Genomic DNA, 20609 nt, shown 5'->3' on the forward strand with positions numbered 1-20609 from the left:
TACTTTGTCTTCAACCCTGAGGGAGTAGAGGGCACCAATGCTCGCTCATGGCAGCAAAATAATGAGCCTCTTTAAAGACCGGAAGTCCTAGTTCGCGAGACTGGAAAATCGATTTATATACTTTGTCCAGACTAGTGCGGTGACATGGGAATTTATTTTATGCCAAAAAATCGCGCGTACATTTCCGACTAACTCAGTTTCATACTATTTTTTTGTACATATACATATATGCTGTCAGCTGAAATATTTTTTTACGGATGCCAACTAATTTATTATTTCATGTCACTTGTAAATGTGACTCATAAATTTTAAAATTTTTTTAATTTAATTTAAAAATAATTTCAATTCAAATTTTTATATTGAAATAATTTCAAGCAGTGTAATTTATTATTTTTTCAACGTGATATAAAAAAAAACCGAGCAATAAATTAATAGTTTGAAATATGCGATAAATTTTAAATAAATAAAATAATTGACTAAATTTAAAAGCTCGTGTATAATAAAAATTATTAATAAGATAATAATAGACTTATTATTATTTAATTAATGATTAAAGAAGAATACAATTATTGATAATTGTGTAGTTTGTTGAGTTTTTCCAACAATAAAAGAGAATTGTAACTAACCATCAATTGATGGATAAAAAGAAAAGAGGTGCTTTAATTCCCGAGGAATAATTATATCTTTTGTTTGGTCATTGTGTGGAGCAGTGAAACGAGATGCGTTGTTTTCGCCAAGCGCTAATGGCCGCTCTTATCCTATCTAGAATCCATCAGCTCGTCCTTTGTCCACTAGAATGAATTTTTTTTCGTCTATCACACAAGAGAAAAATGCATTTGGGTTTACAAAGAATTCATCCTAATACTTTCTCTCATTACCGCGAATAATAAACTTTTTTTACATTTTTTTTTCCCTCTAAAATACAATCGTTTAATTAACCAACATTAAATTACAATTTAAATTATATAAATATAGGGGAGGGTGGGGCAGAGCGGCCCCCATGGGGCAGAGCGGCCTCCCTGAAATTTTGACCAAAAAAAAAATTTTTCTTTTTTCGACTAATTACTATAAATCCGATATGTTTGCGCATTTTTACCCCTACGCATGACATTTGGGGCAAAATGGACAAGCCCAAAATTTTGAAAAAGTGATTTTTTCATATTTTTATCGTCAAATTAAAAAAAAATTATTATAATTCCACATTTCTAGCCCTACGCATAACACCTGGGGCAAAATGGACCAGCCGAAACTTCCGAAAAAATTATTTTTTCATATTTTTCGGCCGTTTCTTTATGTAAGAGGCAAATTTGGTCACTAAAAATTCATAAAAATTAAATTTTTTTTTTTAGTTGATAAATTTTTGAAATAAAGTAAAACTATAGAATGGATTTTTTTTTTTATTAAATAGCAATTAGTAATTAAGGTAATCGAGAGTGAACGATTTATTACACTTTAAAAAATTTTTTTCGAGTAATATAAAACCAAAAATAGTTGTCAAGAGAAAGAAATACATTCTTAATGACGAAAACAATTTAAAAAAAAAAAAAAACGAAAAAAAAAATTTTTTTATCACTTTTTGGAGGAGGGCCGCTCTGCCCCACAAAAAAAAAATTTTTTTTTTCAGAATTTTGGCAAAATGTCCATAAATTTGTTCGAAATAGGACAAAAGTAAAGTGATCTTATGGTTGAAAGCCACAAAAAATAATAATTGGCTTAGGGGGGCCGCTCTGCCCCACCCTCCCCTATACTTTTTTCTTTTTTATAAATTAAATTCAAATGAGAGAAATTGAATATCTTTTAGTGTAACAAACAAAACAAATGTTTTGTGAAAACAAGAAAAATTCTTTGTGATTAATTAAATTTTCCGGATTTTTTCACGCCCGGAGCGTGAACACACTGTGTGTGCCATACTACCAAAATTATTTTTTCGACTAATTCACGCACGTTAACTCATCTCTACACTTTTTTGGTTACACTAAAATGGGTTAAACTGTATACTAGTTCAAAAATAATTTTTTGAGGAATAATTTCGACCCGGTATTAAGTCGATTCATCATTCCATTGTGTAAGAAGGGCACTGACATATTTCACTTGCTAGTAGATAAAACCAAATATTTATTTAGCAATTAAACATTAATAGACTCGACAACTAATCGTATAATATGGACTTTTAATAATAATTGATATAATTTTCGCCCTTCTCTAGTGAAGGTGAATCTTATCACAGGCTGGGGGTAACTCCTGACGTCAGAGGTTACGGGCCTCAAGATGCCTAACGAGCAAAACGCTCGGTATTAAGGAAAGGGCAGCTTACAATTGATTTCAAATAATCTATTTTAATTTAAAAAACGAGTGCTGTCAGCTGTTACGTACACTGAAAAAAGGATTCATTTGAGCCAAAGATATCATATATTTGGATATAGCCAAATAAATATTTAATTGTAAGAAAGATTTAATATATTTGACTAGTTTAATTGCGTGAAATAAGTGATTTATTTGTGGTAAAGAAATGATCCGATTGCTACAAATAAATAAGGGCTTCAAATATATGTATAGTATCGCCAAATTTTAGGTTATTTGTCACAAATTTAATATCTTTACCACAAATATATCAATCACTTACCACAAATAAATTATATATTTCCGTCAAATTATAAAGTTATTTGAATCAACTGTCATATTTTGTTGTACCAAATATACTTATTTGTCATTAAGAAATATTTTTAAAAAAGCCACAAATAAATTGATTTATTAAGGACAAATATTTCTTTTTTTCAATGTATGAATCTTCGGAAACACGATAACTTCCGAAAAATATGATGAATTGACCTAATTTTTATTTTATTAGCTTTGTATTTTTTGTCGCAAGAGCTCTTTTGAAAATCACTATCGGAATCCTTTTTGTTTAATTGTAATTAATAAAAAACTTGAAACTGGTAATTCGTGAAAAAGTCAGCTGCCATTTATTATTTTTTCTTTTTTTTTCCACCACCTACTACTGGCAGCAGCACTTGTGTGATAGTGAAATTAAAAAGTAAAAAAGCGACATCTATGAAAACAAGGCGGAATATTTAAAAAAAATTAAATATATCAAATAAAAATGAAAAAAAAAAAAAACTAGAAAAATGAATTCAAAAGTAAAAAGTAAAATATTAATAACTATCATGAAAAATTGAGGTGTGCACTTTTAGATTTTCCAACATTTTTATTTTGTTTTAATAAATCACTTTGAATCGTTGAATGAAATAGAGAGAAGGTATAATCGAAGAAATTGTATGCACTTATTATTCTAGGCAAGATAACATCGCGAGACATTCAAGAGCGATGAATTTATCTTAGAGAGCGTTACGATTTGAAATTTAAACAGATTACGTAAATGGTTATCTATGACGCCGACATTCTGACGATAGTACAACGATAGAATTCCAAAAACTCGAATAAATATCTATAACACACTGTATACTATATATCTGTATATATTAAAAAAAGTGTTCCGAAGAGAAAAAAATGTCGAGTACGAAGACATGTTTCTAAATCGATACTGATTAAATTATAGAGAACGAAAATATCTCTGAGTATTCTTTCCTCTAAAGAAACTAAATTACAGTTTTATTTAAAATGTACATTTTTTTTACATCACTCACTTTTTCATTTTCTAGAGGAAATAATTAATTAAATTAGCAATAGTCTCGGGTTCGACGTCGCTCAAGATATTCCGCTCTCTTGTTATAATTAAACAATTTTATTATTTTTTACGCTTCATTATTTTTTAAATTATTTTTTAAAAAAATATGCATCAACGCGAGAGGAAAATTTTTTAAATGTAAATTGCTCTAATTTTATAAACGAGATGCTTTACATAATTATATAAATAAAATTGCTGTAAAAATCTCAAAGAGAAGTCAAATTATACAGAAAAATATTACATACAATTTGTTTTAGTTTTTTATTTTTTTCGAAGAAGAACTCGGAAAATTAACTTGGGAGATTTATTTTGTAAAATTAAAAAACTTCACTTTACATTGCATTTATAATAATTAATACATTTCCATTGTGGAGAGAATGGAAAATTGCTAAAATTGGTAGGGACGTAAAAAAAAAAAAGTTAACTCATTTTGAACATTAATATTCGGGTAAATATAATCAGACAAATAAAAAAATTGATTTAAAATTTACTAAATATTTCATTCAAATACATAGCTTTTGAAATAATTGAGAATGGTATTTCAATTAAACGCTTCCATACGAATTTACGTAAAATGTAATTATCTCATCAGCTTCAAAGACATAATTTAGAGCATAACTTTAAAATAAAACGAAATTCAAATTGACAATTTAACGCGTAAGTACACGGAAAAAACAGAATAAATTGATAAATAATAGTAAAAAGTGGAATCTGTTATCAATAATTAGTACTATTATGTACTTAATGCAAAGTAATTTACTAATTTTTGTAGATTCCTAAAAACTACTATCAATTATTTCAAAAAGTTAGCAAATATTATTACTTTTAGGTATAAATACGTGACTTGTTAGTGGAAATTAATTAATTTATGGCATACATTTATTAAAAAGTAATGATTGGTCAAATTAAGAATTGCTATCTTAGATACTGATTTTTCCAGCCGAAAAATTGCAAAAGTTAGTAACTTTTATTTTATAAATTCGATATCACTGATCGATTATTAGCTTAAAATATCATTTATTCATCATTATAAATTAATTTACAATATACATAAATTCAACAAGTGGTAAATAATAAAATGAAAAATTAGTATACTAGATACTGATTTTTTTGCTCATAAAAATACCGAAGACTTTTAACTCTTATTTTATAAATTCTATCCCATTGACTAATAATTAATATAAAATGTTCACGGAAAGAAAATTATGGAAACTGTTCCCATAATTTTGTGAAATTTTTTTCTATATCATCATAGGAATTACAACCATAAATTATGAGAGCAGTTCCTATAATTATAGGAATGTTTCCCATAATTATAGGAATAGTTCCCATAATTATAGGAATAGTTCCTATAATTATGGGAATGATACCCATAACGTTATGGGAATGGTTCCTCTAATTATAGGAATGGTTCCTATAATTTATAGGAATACTTTAAATAATATTATGGGAATCATTCCTATAATATATAGGAACTATTCCTATAAATTATAGGAATCATTCCCATAAATTATGGGAACCATTCCCATAACATTATAGGAACTATTCCTATACCATTATGGGAATCATTCCCATAATATTATGGGAATAGTTCCCATACCATTATAGGAACCATTCCTATAATATTATGGGAATGGTTCCCATACTATCATGAAAAAATTAATTTAAAAAAAAGTGTGGCAATCACTTTTACAATTCGCAGAAATTTGATTAAGTATAGAAACAAAAATTCAAACATTGAAAAAAAAATCCATATTTAGCAAAAATATTAAAATTTTTAACAAAAAAATTTTTTTAAACAAATTTAGCGTCGAAGAAGCTTCATTTGGATCTCTTCATATTATTCGGGAAATTTCTACACTGTTTTGCAAAAAAAAAATTTTTGTGATATTATTGGAGTGGTTCCCATAACATAATGAGAATAGTTCCCATAATATTATAGGAATAGTTCCCACACCATTATGGGAATAGTTCTCATAATATTGGGGGAACGATTCCCATACCATTGTGGGAATGGTTCCCATAATGGTATGGGAACTATTCTCATACTATTATGGGAACTATTCCCATAAATTATAGGAACAATCCCTATAATAGTATAGGTACTATTCCCATACCATTATGGGAACCATTCCCATAATGCATAGCAAAACTTCCCATAATTTTCTTTCCGTGTTATTTATTCGTTATTATAAATTAATTTATTATATACATAAATCGAATAAGTGGTAAATTTTTTAAATTTTTCTATGTTTATTTGAATAGTAATAAATAACTGTAGATACCAATTTATCGATTCTTTTTCATATTAATTTAAATATACGAAATTACAAATTTTGCTCTTCTATGTGTATCAAACTTTAATATAAATAATAGCCATTTTGTAATATATAATGATCCTGGTTTGATATTAGTTTACAAATATACTAATTTTAAGTAAAAAATAAACTACAAACTATTAAAATTTTGAGCATCATTTTTTTCCGTGTATTAGAAGAAGAAAAAAATTTATGAATTTTTATTAAAATTCAACTAACAAAAAATTTCAATGAATGATAAAAAAATTTAAATTAGACTGATGGAAATTCGAGAAGATAATTTCATTTAAAAAATAATAAATAAATTTATAATTTTTGTTTGTACTGATATTGATAGGCGATAATATTATCAGGTAGATGATTTTCAGTGCTAAAAGCTTGATGGGAATATATATGACGTAGTAAAAGCTGGATACAGAATATATTGATGGCATTCACATATTTCGAGGAAGGAAACAAGTATGAGGGGACGGATAAAATACATGAACATAGACAAGGTTATAGAGAGGCGCGTGAGTGAGTTTCGACGCCAAAAATTGATGCAAATCCGTAGCATGAATATTCAATTAATGTAATCCCGGTAACGTAGTAGTAATAGTAGTGGTAGTAGTGAAAGCTGATATATGTTCATATGTACGTTCGTTTATTCGTTCGTTCATTCAACGGAAACTGGTACGAAGATGAGAACCACGTGGAGGACATCACTGGTTCTATATATATGTGTAAATATATATAATAGGAATATGAAGGAGGATGAGGCGTTAATTTCGAGCTCTCCCTTGGTCCCGAGTGTCACCTATTCTCGCTTTATCGCCATGTTCACGCCATCGAAACACTAGCTACCACCAGTTCTTCCTCTTCCTCTCTTTCTCTTCCTCACTCTCTCATTCCGTTTTCTCTTTACGCTATTGGACTCTCTATATTGTATACACGACTCGGGGCTAGACTACTCGAGAATCCAGGAGCAAACGTTTGATTGTGAGAGAATAGATGAGAAGGACAAGAGTACAGAGACAGAGAAATGGCTGGAAATACCGTCGTGGTAATTGACGGGAGGGATATGTGGGTTGGCCTAAGGTATTGCTGGCTGCTGAATAGGAGAGTCAGATGTCAGAAGTCACAGTCAGAGGTCCAACCGCTGAACCTTTGACAATTGACGCATATAGAGACACCTATATGCACACACATACGTATTCATATTAAATCTATCATCAATTATACAACATTAACCTATTCATTAATTCATTGGTTGCTGTTTCATATTCAATACTCACTTATTTGGTTACACCTGTTTTAATAACTTGTGATTTTAATGCATTTGGTAATTTCCACTCTGAAACAGACAATTATTGGAACTGTTATTTTTTTGTTAAATAAACAACAGAGAAGAATTATTTATTTAATTAAAATTGATTGCATTGATAATTGCTATTTTTTATTTTTTTATTCTGTTATGACAGAAGAGTAATTAATTTCTGCGGAAGAATATTTATTCAATATATTTTATAAATTTAATTTGTTAATTTAATTGAGAAAAAAATATTATTAAATGGTTGATATTACGAAAGAGATCTGTTGACAAATTTCTATGCAAACTCGTTACATTTGACATAAATATTAAATTGCAATAGGTATTAAAATTTTAATTTTAAATTGATGGAAATAAATTGTAAACATAAATGTTTGTCTACGGAAGAGTTGGGCAAATTATAAGACCACTTTTTAACAAAAAAAATATTTTTCGAGTTACGGGATTTGAAAAAATATCTTAACTTTATTTAAATTATCAAATATCAAAATTAAGGGTGGGCAGATAATTTGGCCTCTCAGTTTTCAAATTATGTAACTCAAATTCAAATATAGTTCGAATTTCAAAAACTAAGTTTTTAGTGCGCACGTCCAAATTTAATAAAATTTTTTACAATTGGGATTTTTCAAATTATTTTATTTGAATTTCGAGTCAAATTTTAATATTCGATTCGATAGAAATTATTCTATCTTCGATTATTAGTATCCAGCTATTGGAAAATCAAAATTCAAAGTATGGGACCCATACCCTTCTCCCTTCTTTCATATGCATCATACATATACATAGAAAAGAAGCATTTCTTACCGCAAGAAATTTTTTTTCGCCCTAAAAAGTTTTTTCTCGGCTGAAGGTAATTTTTTCTGGCCCCAACAAAATTTTGGTTTTCAATTTATATATTAGAGAAACCTGGGGCACGAAAGCCCCCTTAAGCCGGTTTTTTCTTTTTGTGACTTTTAACCATTAAATTCGTTTATTTTCCGTCTATTTTGGAAGAATCAGTCGAAATTTTGCAAAAATCCAAATAAAAGAAATTTTTCCTGGGGCACGACGGCTCCCTACCCAAAAAATTATTAAAAAAAAAATTTGGGAGGGGGCCATCGTGCCCCAGAAAAAAAATTGTTTTGTTACTTTTTTTTTTCGGGTGGTCCATTTTATCCCACGTATAACATATTGGCCTAAAATATGATAAAAACATAGAGGTCATAACTCGACGGAAAATATAAAAAAAATTTTTACCTAATTTTTGAGGGTGGCCTTCGTACCCCAGGTACCCCCATAAGGCAAAAAATTTTTTAGGACAAGTAAAAATTTTCTTGAGGCGACTTGAAATTTTTTGCGCCAAAAAATCTTTTTTTTTTGTAGAAAATTTAAACTGGATATTCATTCATTCAATCACTACTCCCTTATTCCACTATTTCTCCGTAAAAATTCATTATTAACAGAAAATTTTTACTAATTATTTTTAAGAGAGCTTACCGTAATTTAGAAAATGGCTGATAGAAACTACAGCGTGTTCTATAAAATTATCAAATAAATTGTAAGCCATATATATGATCCTAATATTTAATTATTGATGACGAATGTTTTTTAAAGTAGAATCTTATGTACGAAAACTTAATACCGTTATTTGATTTTCGAGTCACGTTCCCGTTATCGCGCATCTCCTTCATACAAAATTTACAAGTGTCTAAATATATTTACCCGAAAATCCTTACAGCTAATCTTTCGTACTCACTACACATAATTAATAACCCTGTACTTCAGGATAAAATTAAATATAGACGTCTTGACATTCATGAAAAAATTGTATTACGTAAAAAAAAAAAATAACAAATTAATAAATGAAATTTTTTCCGTAAGGTGAAGCATTTAATTGGTTGAAATAAATGAATTTGCACTGTTTGTTGAAAACGAGATTGAAGAAATGTAAGAAAAAAAAAAAAGAAGAAGACTTGCTGTCTATCAAGGAAATTTAATCCATCGTCTAGAGTTCCAAATTAAATTTACAGACGCGTTGGTTCTACTCGTAAACCAGTGGCAGCAGAAGCACCAGCTGAAAGCGGGTTAAAGGTTTTTCTCGTCCCCAAGGGAGGTTAATCGATTGCAGCCAAGGTACAAAAACTATTCGTGCGGTCATTATTCGAATTTTTGTTCTTCATTGTACTGAAAAGTAATTTATCAGACTCGCTCGTTGACATTTTAACAAAAATAAAAAAAAAGTATATATACATATATATAATCAGTGTCTAAAATATCTATCAGAGAAAACGTCAATTTTTCTGTCGGTCTAAAACGAAAATTAAAAAAAAAAAATTAATGACAATCATGAGCAAATAATTATTTTCAGTAAAACCAGAGACATAATTAATGGAAACAGAAAAAAATAAATAAAATAACTGTGTTCGAGTATTTGGACAGATGACAGACGAACTTGAGACTTAGCTTAGAAGCTTTCGAAACCAGGGGTTGAGAAAACGTGTGCTGGCATCTGGTTTCGACGTTTCGTCAATCTAGAAATCGAGGAGGAGTTTCCCAGATTCAGAAGCTAGAGAGGAAGAGAACTAAACCGTAGAGTAGTCCAAAAGGGATGGGAACCACACCGAAACTAAACCCACATCTCTCATTGCGGAGAGTTGTATAAGTCAGTGGCATCCTATATATCCATCCTAACTGGTGATTTCTACACCCGAGTTCTGAGCTTGTCATGTGATTTATATGAGAACGATTTCGCGTCTGACGGCGCGGGCAATCGCTTGATTATTACTGCGTATAATTGATTGCCAATTGTGTGATAAACATTTTTATTGAACTATCCTTTTTTTTATTTTGCTTCATCTGTATATATATTTAAGATTAAATTCAATAACAAGTTTTTCGTGAGAACAACAATTTAATGAGCATTAAGAGTTATTGGTTTCATTAACTCGACAATAAATTTAAAATTTTTAATTGGATAGTTCAGACTGCATGTGAAATTGTATTTTGAACGAGTATTTGTGTATATGGGTTCAAAAAATTTTTGTTTGTTCAAAATTAATATAAATAATAATTCAATAATTCTTGTCACGCAAAGAACTTTTTTTTATGAAAATTGTTGTGATGGATTCATTCGTCTACTCTTTTAAATTTGAAATAGTGAAAATAGTGACTACTTACTGTTTACTATTGAAAAGTATATGACTAATTCAAATAGTGGTATACTTTTCACTGACAATAAGTAACTATTCACTGCCAAATAGTGATTTTCATGTGTTTTTCACTGATTTGTTTTCAAAGAGTAAACAATTAATAAAAAACTTGATGCTGCTCAAATTTTATACATGGAAATAATTTTTGAAACAAAGTACAATAACACTATATTATATTTGAATTGATTATTATGAAATCTCATTGAAAGGTATAAGACAACCAAAATTTTATTTTACAGGCACATTTGTACTAATATTAGATACATTGTAAAAATTCTAATGTGACAGTGATTTTAGATGTTCCTGAAGATCAGAACGTTTTTCGCGCAACGAAAAAGAAAATTAGAAAGTAAAAAATCTACTAAATGACTAGATTTCCGAAATGTTTCGCATATAAATGCTGGTATGTCAGCCAAAAATCTTAGACTACCCCTCAATTCCCGGAAAGATCCCTTAAACAGTCGAATTACATGAATTATTTCATTTTCGTTGCGCGAAAAACGTTCCCATCTTCAGGTACATGATTTTAGAGGCTAAAATTTTATTACACTGTAAAAAATTTGCGGAGTGGAAGCGGATTAAATCCGGAGTGATTGCGGAGCGAATGACTATTCATCTATTTGATTTCCTCGAAGTGAAATCCACTTCTAAGGGGAGTATTTTAGTATTAAAACTCCAAATCGCAGTGAATGCGAATTGAAATGAAATCCAAATACCCCCTAAATCACACCGCGGAAAAGACAAACTGCCTATTTACTCCTTATGCGGATTGACTTTTTGAAAAACTCCGGAACTTGGAGTGACGAAGTGAATTCAGATGGAAATAAAATTCGTAATCATGACGAATTCACTTCTGTTTAGTTACAGTGCACTGTAAACAAATTTTGGTGTGAAATTAGTTCCCGAGGATTTTACACAGTCTACTAGGTGTGAAATATGAAGCCGTGTACTTTTAACCGATAATATAGTTTGTAGTAAAAAATTATCATATAATATATAAGTTGCGACACTAGTATATCATTATTATTATTGATGTATATGATTTTAGAATAAAAATTGAATACCTACTGAAAAGGTTATCGACATTTTTTGGTAAAAAATTTATAAATTTACAGTATTGGTGGTGTGAAGGTTCTAATTCACACGGTTTAAAATTTAAGACTGTGCTGGAGAAAGAAAAAAACAAAAAAATTAATAACTAGAATAATAAATATGCAATATCGGTAATAAACTGACAAGTACATTTTATCGTTAAAGTGACTGTTTTCAAAAATATCAGTATGAAATAAAATTTATAAATATATCTAATAAAATATACTTATAAAGTATAATAAATGAAAATTCCAATTTGGAATATAGTATTTTATTTCCCACACGTGCTATAAAAGTCTATGTAAAATATGCGAGCGCATACTTGGCATAGCATTCAGAGCAAACGAAAAGGATCGTCTCCTTAAAGCGTCCTGGTGGTATTATCCCTATCATAATTCTTATAGCGGCTTACATAAGCTCTCTTGAGGCACTGCCCTTGGCATCTCTACGTCGCCGGCTATTTCATGAGTTTATCAGTCTTCACAACTCCTTTATAAACTTAACATAAGGGTTAAAAGCCTGAGATAACTTCAGTGCATTGTCGTTGTTCTCATACTACTCCAATTGCTATGTTCGTCTCTTTATATTCCTTATCCTTACATAAATACTGACATGCACATTAAACTATTCCAACTTTTTCCTTCTTGTCTTTCTTTATATTTTTCTTATTTTATATACTTTTATCCCGTTTTAATAAAAAAAGCTTTTAAAATTTATCTTTTATTATTATTAAAATTGTCTATATATATTACAAACTTCTAAAAATATCAGAAATTCATATTTTAAAAATTTAAACTGCTCGTAAAATATTTGTTAAATTTTTTCATACTTTCATGTTGAGCTTTAATTACTTTAATTTATATAATCATAAAATAATAATAATGTTGCTCGTTTGAACTCATTTCCGGAAGTAAATGAACTCTTGGTTTTTTTTTTTAACTTTAGTTACACCCTTATATTTACAGCAGGTATATTTTTTGAGTAAATAGAGCGATTTATGTTTATGAGTTAAAAGTGGAGCGTGACCAAGTATTTGGAAAATTTGGTGAAAAAATTCGTTTTTTATTTTTTGTAAGATTAGTATGACGTATGACTGATGACTGTTAAAGTTAAATAAGCACCGAGGGTAAAATTGGTTGCCTAAATTATATAAATAAGGACAAAAAATTTTGGGGTCTGTTTTCGCATACAAAAAAAAAATCAAATTTTTGAAAAAAGTATTGAAATCTCGTTATGGTTTCTTTAAATATAATTTAAATTTGAGTATTTTTGAGTATGATAACGATTTTACTCTGCCTACACGTGTAATTTCATTTTAACACCACGCGGTGTCAAATTGAGTCCATTTTTCACACCGCTTTTTTTACAGTGATGTTCAAATAAGAACATATTGAATATCGTCGTTCACAGTAAAGAAATCGCCTAATTCCAACAAAAAATGTTGGTGGGAACCGATACTTCCAAAAATTAAAATAAAAAATATTTACTTCGTCCGAAATGAATGGGTTTTCGCACACTTACAGCGCACACTTGCTCTACAAGGCTCTATAATTTACAAAATGGAGTTAAGCGGTTTTCAATATCAATACGGGTGTGTTTGTAGGTGAAAAATATACATCATTGTTATGTCAACATAAATTTGTAATTCTCTAACAAATTATCAATATTAGTATTTAGTGATTGGGTTCGCAGGATTTATGTTTCTAAACAACCGCATACATAGCAGATAACTTTTAAATTATGAAATACAAAAACCATGAAATACCGAGTATCACGTAGGTAAACAATTACATCAAAAGTTTATGTCACTACAAGGAATATGAGAATTATTGTTTATCAATAACAAAGTTGAATACACGGAGAAAAATAAATGATTGGAGTTATCATACTAAATTTGTAGCTGCAATCATCTAGGATGATTAAAAAATTTTTCAGTGTAAAGATGGTTAGTGCTACAATTTGTTATAATTGCAGTTACCATTTTTTATAGTAACAGTTACCATCAGGATGATAACAGTAACCATTAAGATGATTACAGCTACTATCAGGATGGTAATATTTACCATCAGGATAATAATGTTTCCTATCAAGGATAGTGATAATTTATCACTGATAAATATTATTAAATGCTATAAAAAAAATTGATCAAAAATTCAATAATTTTCAAGTACTGGTGCAAAATTATAAATTTTTGATTACAAATATGATGACAAACATACTTAAATTTTATTTATAAAATTTTTACAAAAAAATGACAATTATTTATTTTTTACAATTATTTAAATCCATAATTTAGTTATGTACACTTGATTGTCTAAAATATTGAAATAAGTTACTGTACAGTCTTCAATATCAGCATAAAATAAAAATTTCCAAGCGAGAGAGCTTCTGTTAATAACTTTGAATGATTGAGTGTGTTCATCGAAATAACAATCATCCAAGTACTGGGTAATGAATAAAATTTGGCCATTGTTGACATTTAGCATTTTTTTAACTTGGTAAAATGATGGTTCGTCAGACGGTTTCATTATAATTGAATTAATTGTTATTCTATCATTCTGAAAACTTGTCTATTGAATGTCTTGAACAAGGTCGTCTATTTTGTATGGTAAGGGTTCATGACATCCAATGCTGACAAGAACATCATTAATGGTAACATCATTAATTGTCTTAGATGGTAACTTTAATCATCTTTAATGGTAACTACTACAATTTCTGATGGTAACTGTAACCATCTAGATCGTAAATACAACTATTTAAAATGATAACTGTAACTATCTCTAATTAACATACATGATTGTAACAGTTACCATAAATATGATTTATACAATCATCCAGATAGTTGTCACTACCATCGGGTTGATGGTAAAAAATTTTACCATAAATAGATAGTAACTGCAATCATTTAATTTTCTCCGTGTAGACGTGAATAATATAGATATTAGAAAATTGTTCATTATCAATTATAATTATATATACAAATTAAATATCAATTAAGCACTGTACACATACAAAAGATATGTAATCTCTGTTCAATAACTGCAAATATTAATAATAATAATAATAATAATAATAATAATAATAATAATAATAATAATAATAATAATAATAATAATAATAATAATAATAATAATAATAATAATAATAACATTGGAAGTAAATTGAATAGAGTTCTGCATAGTAAAATTTGAAAAACTCAACATATACAATCATTTGTTATTTATCAAGTAATTGTAAGAGTAAACAAGTACTGAATTATTTAATCATGACAATAACATGTAACTAATTTATTAACTCGAAATAATTTGTCAGTGATGAATAATAAAAGATAATAGCGTTCAAACGTAATTTTAGATAATATTCGATGGAGTGCATTCTCAAATGGTAATGTAATAATGCTATTGTGAAATTAACCCAACCAAATCAACATAGCAGACTCTACGCATATTTGTTATTACTGTAGTATCTGTATATTTTATATGGTATCGCAATCTATTATAACTACTTATTGCATTATAGATTCGACTGAATAATAACGATACCAAAATTTATGTAATGTACATTTTATGGATATACATGTTTGCTATTATATTAGGAGTAATTTCAAATATATATGAAAGCAAGTGGGGCAAAATGAGACACCATTTTATAATAAAAACATTTTTTTTTTTTTGTGAGGTAAGAGACCTAGTACCCGATCAGGGAACTAGTTTTCGATCACTTCATGTATTTGTTTATCTATATTTAGTAAATATAGATATACAAATATGTGAGTGATCGGGTACTAGTTCCCTGATCGGGTACTGGGTCTCTTACCTTAAATGTTTATATATAGTCTCGAGAAAAATTATGAGGTAAGTTGGCCAACCCGAGTAGTGCGATGGTTTTTGAATTTAGCCCGAAAAAAAAGTTTTCATTTACTATAAAATTAAAAATATCATAATAGTTTCGGTCGTATCAAACTCGTACTAAATCAAAATCGTACTCAAGTCGTGAATCCTAGAGAAATCTAATAGAAAATCTAGACCAAGGGTTCGGTATTTAAAGTATAAATTTTTTTCCTCTACTTATATGTGCTACACTGAAAAGAAATAATATTGACGCCTCATTTTAATATTTGTTGACACTTGCACCCTTATTTCTATCTCATAAAAACATGAGGTAAAAACGCGGGAAACAAAAATTGCTATAGGATAAGTATGTAAGCGCTGGAGACACCACTGCATTTGCTATAGTAACAGACTATCAAGTTTTAGTCCCACAATAAAACTCGGTATTGCTGTGGAAATCATACCAGGTTTCTGCAGTAAGAATACGTTTACTTACTATAGGAAAACTGGATCAACAATACTTTGGATTCCGCGAGGAAAAATACTTTTTTTTCAGTGTGGATCTAGATTTCGAAAATGTTTCGCACGTCAGCCAATAATTGCAGGCGACCCCCCACTACCCCTTAAGTCAACTTTAGAGTCAAATTACCTAAATCATTTTCATTTTCGTAGCGTGAAAAACGTTCTGATCCTCAGGTACATAAACTTTGACAATATCGCCCTAAATTATATGACGCTCGCTTTTCATTCTTTTCAATCGATCGTTTTATAAAGCAATTTCACAAGCATAATAACAATTTCGATAAAACTATTTGAACAAAATACGGATATTGATCCCAGTAATTTTATCATTTATCTTTTGAATATATTTATATAAAGTTAATCACTTATTAATATGCGCAGCTTTGTATGTACGCTATATACATAAACGCTCGTATCAATAGTTTGAATATTTATACCAAGCAATTTTGTTTTAAAATATTTTATAGAAACTTCAAATTAAACGATGTAGATAATACATTATTAGGTTATTATACAGAACATTACTGTCTAATAAACTATTAAAGTGTATGAATAGAACCTAATTCAATAGATGAATGAATAATCTTCATACTAAAAGGTTGACTATGTATTTTTATTTCAGCGTTAACTTTTTTTTTTATAATATAACTTTTTTCTGAGCTTTTTACAACTCATATATCGAAGAAAATTGCTATCCCATTCTCATGCTCTTCTTCTTTGTATAGAGTGAAAATGTCTAGGAAGTGCTCGTAATGGACCAACGAGTGCACTTTCATTTATATATGTCTTTTGTTCTATTATATATATGTTCGAACGAAAAAAAAAAAACAAAATTAAATAAAATGATGAGACAAAAAAAGAAAATCATATACTTTCAAGTAAAATAGTGTAGTTGTAATCTAATAGGATTGTAATCTATGTTCCACTTATGTTTTATAAATGGATAAAAATGGTATTGTACCTTGAGTCACATTTTGTTCTTTACTACTCTTATAAAATTTATATATATTATGTGAATCTATTTCTTTTCTTTGTAAGTGACTTCCTTACTGACCTAGACGGTTAAAATTTTTATGTGATTGACCTTTAGTGGTTCGCCGCTTTGATATCCTCTTATCTATTTCATGCACAAGCTTTCTTTGTATCAATAAAAAATCGTTGCTGTTGAAAATTCATTTCACTGATAATTTATGATCCTGAAATCAGTAGACAATTCACAATTTTCGGATTTTTTTAACAAATCAATTACAAAAAAAAAAAAAAAAAAAAACATGTGCACATGGAGACAATTAGACGTCGGCTAACTTGAGTATCATAATAATTTTACTTATGCACAGGCAAATTTTTCGATTCAATTATCGCGACAATTGAATTAATTCCTTATTAATTAATAGTATTCCTTATGTCAATACTGCCAGGCATCTAGGTATCCAATTATCAGAAAACCTTTTATGGGATGCTCACGTGTTGCAAATCTCCCGAAAGGTTTACGCTACGTTAAACAGCCTAAAGTACAAAAAAAACATTCTATCCCAATCTTGTCGCAAGCTCTTGGTTGCTATTACTATCCTACCGATAGTCGACTATTGTTCCATAGACTTTTTTAATTCGTCGATAGGGCTTGATAATAAACTGCAACGAATAGTAAACAGTGCAGTTAGATTTGATTTCAATTTAAAGCGGGATGAACATATCACGCCTTATCATCACAAATTAAATTGGCTCAGTGTAAAAGCGCGAAGAACTTATAGTCTAGCATGTTATTTCTACAAAATCTTAAAGACTGGAGAACCAAAATTTCTCTGTAAATTGTTCTGTGATGAAGATGAGAGTATAAGGCGTTCTGATAGGCTTGCAGTGAAAAATAATTATATCATTTTCAAAATGCCAAATTTTGCAACTGTAACCTTGGAGCATTCTTTTGTAGTGTCAGCAATTCGCTTGTGGCAGGAGCTACCGATGGAGGTTATGAATTCACTCTCGATTGAGGGCTTCAAAATCAAAGCGTTTAATTTCTTCATGGATGTCGAAGTAAACAGTAACTCTTAAAGTTTGTTTGTTAACTAGTGATGAACCAAATGGACGTTACAAATGTTTATAATTTTCATAAAATATGTTTTTAAGTATTTTACGTGACACTGTATTGTTTTTTGTATAAACATTGCCACACGGCTTCGGCCTTGGCATATAAATTTTAAATGAATAAAAAATAAATAATTATATTTTAAATTTATAAGACAAATTATCACTATCATATCAAATGTTTATCTTTATAAGTAATTAATTATTTTTTGTCTGTACGTACGATAAATTTTATGTTACTAATTTCTAGTTCATAAAGTTCGTATTTCATTTATAAGTTTGCTGTAAAATTGTAATTAATTAAACAATTATTTTGTTTGCTATCTGATAATTTATCAAATAATTAACAATTAAAAAAAAATTACATTTATTTACGTGAATTTACTTGGGATCCGTTCTGATTTTTCTTTTTTTTTTTTTTTTTTTGTATGTTACGTCAATTTGTTTGAAATTCCGAAAACTACTTTTCTCACGTATTTCCATAGTAGCGTAACATACTGTAAAGCAGGTGAAAGAAGCGCACGTATCAGAAATAAAAACCTAAACTAAAAATGATAGAAAGAAAAGTTTGATAAGGTACGCGAAAAAAAAAAAAATAAAAAAAAAAGCTGAAAGGTTATTTTTGTTAATGTAAAAAACACGTTTTACCACTCGCAAAAGAAGGCATTCGTATCCTTCTCGTTATATTCCCTTTGACTTTTTTTTTTTTTTATTTTTTTTATTTTTATTTAAAAAACTCAGTCGTCTCTCATCTCAGTATGTCGACTCTATTATCTCCCTTTAACTTTATATACACGAGTGTAGGCATGGAAATACAGGAATGTGATTCGACGATTGGATTTTCGAATCCACGAGAAAGTATTTACATTATTCATTCTAATTCAACGTACTACATTTCGACAAAAGCATCTTTTGCCTTCCTCGTCTTTATATTCTATTCACATTCGTCTTTTCCCTTTTGTCATAAATTATTTAGGACTTTGTACATGAAATAGATTTCAACTAAAATGTCAAATTTAAATAATTCACAAAAAAAAAAAATAATATTTATGGATAGGTAGAATATATTCTCATTAAAAAAATATGCGACGTGGTTTTTTTTAGCAAGTTGCCAATTTAAATTCAGGAATAAAAAAAAAAATAAAATTAAAATAAAGATTGAGGATAATATATTTGAGCATACATACATGTATAAAAATATGTGATGTCCGTATGTATCTATACTACGTATGTATAAATATATATCTATATAGATGATTCTCTTGCGGCTTTATAGGATGTCGACTATGACTTCGTGACCCTAGTCGTAACTCGTTCGCCGTTATCCTGGGAAAACGGAAAGCTTCGGACTGCCGGCCCTAGGCCATCTCTGACCACTACTCGCTCTTAAGCGGCTTCATGATTTACGATTTGTGGAAGATAAGACCACGATCTACGTGCTCCATCCGCGAATACTAAACTACGTCACGTTAAATATGTTCGACCGGTCTCAAAATCAACTCGACTCTCATTTCTTATTATTTTTTTTTTTTTTTTTTAAACACACGATTATGATAATTTACACTCGACAAAATTTATTATGATTTGATAAATAACAAATTTGACCAACGATAATTTTTTTTCTACGTGACCGCAACTAAAAAAAAATAGCGTAAATTCATAATTGTGAAATTGGACCTCAATTTTCATAATTATATGATTTAAATATTTAATTTATATGAGGATATACTTTATATTAGGTCACGGTGTATATTTGGCGAATTTATTTACATGAAGTAAAATAACAGGAGGATTGGATGGAATAGAGGAGAAATAATTATTTAAATATATAATGTGAAATGTAATCAAAAGTTACAGTGATAGTAATATATATTTGAAATGAATATTTAGTATGATTAATATTCTATTAAATTTCCATCTCTGATGTGTAATACTAACAAAACCCTCGCTCACAACGCCTGTAATCAAGTTCCGTCACCAGGTGCTGCTGACTACAATTATTATTACGACTCAAAGTATTGAAATTTGTTTGTTCAAATAAATTCACATTAACCCACGCTTGAGATATTATCATTATTATTATGATTAATATTTTATATATTATTAAGCAAAGAGAATAGGGGAAAGTTTACAACAGCCAGATATTTTATATTTTATAATTGAAATAAGATATTGAAATTGAGTATCATTCAAAAGGATACTTGGTGTATTTATGTATTTCCACGGTTTTGATTGTTTTTTTTTTCAACGACTTATAGCACAAAAAATTCAAGATTTGAAGTTTTAAACGAATTCAAATTTTCCGCTATTTACACTACGGTTATTGCCTTTTTCTCTGATCAATGGTTTTTTTAATTAAAAAAAAAAATATTTTATATTCTGCTATGTATAGGGTAGAAGTACCATTTGTGGCTACTTTAGGTCCAGTTTTGGCCAATTGAAAAATTTTAACAAAATAACGCAATGACATGATTCACTTTTTTAATTCGTTCAAAGGCAATTCTTATACTGCATTGGAACGAAAAAATTTTTTTATACTTTTTCATTAACTAAAATAAAATGTAAAAGGTCCAAAAATAGAGC

At 28.9% G+C, this 20609-nt stretch overlaps 1 protein-coding gene and 1 long non-coding RNA gene across 3 annotated transcripts in view; one reads left to right on the top strand and one right to left on the bottom strand.

The window, feature by feature from the left end:
* LOC130667515 (TWiK family of potassium channels protein 9-like) overlaps positions 1-20609 on the bottom strand; it is a 345622-nt gene that overhangs the window by 247393 nt on the left and 77620 nt on the right. For both annotated transcript variants that reach the window (XR_008989849.1, XM_057469143.1), the window contains exon 2: positions 7278-7336. The gene's annotated coding sequence lies outside the window, so the exon portion shown is untranslated. The remainder of the gene's footprint in view (positions 1-7277; positions 7337-20609) is intronic.
* Positions 1-20609, top strand: part of LOC130667519 (uncharacterized) — a 118358-nt gene that overhangs the window by 58074 nt on the left and 39675 nt on the right. The window lies entirely within an intron of this gene.

This window comes from Microplitis mediator, chromosome 5 (assembly GCF_029852145.1).
Source record: "Microplitis mediator isolate UGA2020A chromosome 5, iyMicMedi2.1, whole genome shotgun sequence".
NCBI lineage: Eukaryota > Metazoa > Arthropoda > Insecta > Hymenoptera > Braconidae > Microplitis > Microplitis mediator.